General features: G+C 35.6%; 1 long non-coding RNA gene across 1 annotated transcript; it reads left to right on the top strand.

The window, feature by feature from the left end:
* The first annotated feature begins 863 nt into the window (after positions 1–863).
* On the top strand, positions 864–2,280 carry LOC132622842 (uncharacterized). Its single transcript, XR_009576023.1, has 2 exons — positions 864–1,511; positions 1,751–2,280. It is a non-coding gene; the product is annotated as an uncharacterized LOC132622842 (long non-coding RNA).

Below are 2,280 nucleotides of genomic sequence, written 5' to 3'. Positions count from 1 at the left end.
TAAATTCAAACTAGAATAATTCATGAGTTAACGAAAATTGGGTAGCATTTCCCTATTTCATCGACTTCCACCATATGGCAAAACAACTTCCAAATTACTACAATAACATCCACAATATCATAATCAAGTAGTCATATTCCATTAAGTCTCAAAATTCATTCTCATATTCAATTCATATCAACAACTCTACACCAACCCCATGCACAATTGTATACAACATTTTCTTGTCATCATTAATACCCTTCATAACAAGATTATATCCATAGCATACTAAGAATCATGACTCAAGTTAGTTTACTACTCAGAATATCATAAATTCTACATTTGAGCTCTATTTTCTACTTTCTTCCCTCACCCAAGTCATTCAACAACCAACATGCTTAAAAACATGAAATAGACATGAAAACTAACCTTTTATCTCATAGGAATGAGCTTTGGATCAAGTTACCCACTTGTATGAAAACCCTAGCTTCAATACCAAAGAAATTCTTGAAGTCTACTAACCCTAGTGAGTCTTCCAACACATGGATATCTTGATTCTTGCCTCTTGATCTTTGATTTCTCTTGGGTTTGGTCCAATATATGTATGAGAAGTTTCTAGAGCTCTCAAGGGTTTGGGAGAAGTGTAAAAATGAAAAATAAGAACAAGGGTCATCTATTTATATTAAAAGAACAAAGTTGCCCGACCAAGTTATACGGCCATTTATATGGTCCCTATAACTTATACGGTCCATATAAATGGACCGTATGATCCCACCATGGAAACACCCTTCTCTGCCATGGTTCTACGGACCATTTATACGGGTCGTATAACTTATACGGTCCGTATAAGTTGTCATACAACCCACAGTTTTCCGAAAGCTTCTCTCGTCGGTTCGTTCAACCTTCAATCCTTATGGAACCTTATTAACACTTCATTAACTATACAAGAGGCCTCATAGCCCCTCCTCAAGATATTACTAAATAAATATTAGCTCAATTATAGCGAAAACCTCTCCAAAAATGACTTACATTCCACTTCCTTCAACGAACTTAGTTTCACATACTCACATGACTTCAGAATATTATGGTACTCACTTTAAGCTATCTAATACTCTCCTTAATCCCGTAAGGACTTCATATTTACCTTAAGCTCGCATTAGTATGCTCACAATGCAACGATCGAAAATCTTCGAGATGTAACACGATGAGACCCCTCTGCTTCCAATCATCTTCCTCGCCTAAGATAATTGAAGTTCGACCTGAGAGCCTACTGTATAATCAGAGAGAACCATTGTCATACCTTGAATGCATACTCAATTTCTTCTTAATAATACCCCCCAAAATTACCCAAATTTCATCTATCAAAACCCAACTCGAATTTAACCAATTTTCTACAAGCCACGTACCATATCTCTTTTCACCATTGGTTTTATCTCGCTCTTAACATTTTTGTCATTGCCTTCTAGGAGCGAATTCACATATTTTCGTATGTGTGGAGCTGCTTCAATTTCCATCAGATCTTTTCATATGTATGTTTCTCTGTAAATTGATTTTGCCCATATTTTCCTCTCTTTTCCCTTCATCTTTTCCCGCTGTTGGGTTTTTCTCCATCCATCATCGTTATGAAATTCAATTGCTGTTGTTTTTATATTTTGCGTGTAAATTGGGCATCACACTTTTCTCCTTCTTCCTTTACATTCAAAGAGTATTTCTTCAGTTTCTACAACAGTTGTGCTTGTTTTCAATAATGTTTATGTTCTTGCTGCAGGTATTATGTGCTAAATCGGAGGGGACAGATAGTAAGGAAAGAAAACTCAAAGATGAAATTCATATGAGTTTGCCCTTCTTTCCGTGACGACCCATATGAGTCTTGGGGTAAATCTTCCTAAATAACACTTGAAATATTCAAATTATACAATCTGGATTGATGTGAATTGAGTATTTTCGAGCTCCCTGTGGAAAAGGTGAAGAATGGTGAGCTGGTTAATGTCAAAATGGGGAAATAAAGGGTGTTGGTTCATCTTCAAATGTGAAAAAGATGAAACATGGTGAACTAGATTAATGTTAAGATGAAGATGAAGTGGTTAAAGCTTCAGCTTCCTTGGTTATGTTCTTTCAGTATTTGACACCGTTTATGAAGATGGCTTGATAATGATATTATGTTTCTTAATGTTTGGCAACTGTGGAGTAGAATTGTGCTGAATATATTTTTAGATGACTACTAGAGTGTAAAAGAGATTGCTCTGGCAGTGACAATGGAAAAAAGAAAATAGAAATCCTAAGTTTCGACAAACAAAA

Source organism: Lycium barbarum, chromosome 2 (assembly GCF_019175385.1).
Source record: "Lycium barbarum isolate Lr01 chromosome 2, ASM1917538v2, whole genome shotgun sequence".
Classification (NCBI taxonomy): Eukaryota; Viridiplantae; Streptophyta; class Magnoliopsida; order Solanales; family Solanaceae; genus Lycium; species Lycium barbarum.
Note: the sequence above shows the minus strand (reverse complement) of the source record. Positions and strands in the feature narration are given on the sequence as shown.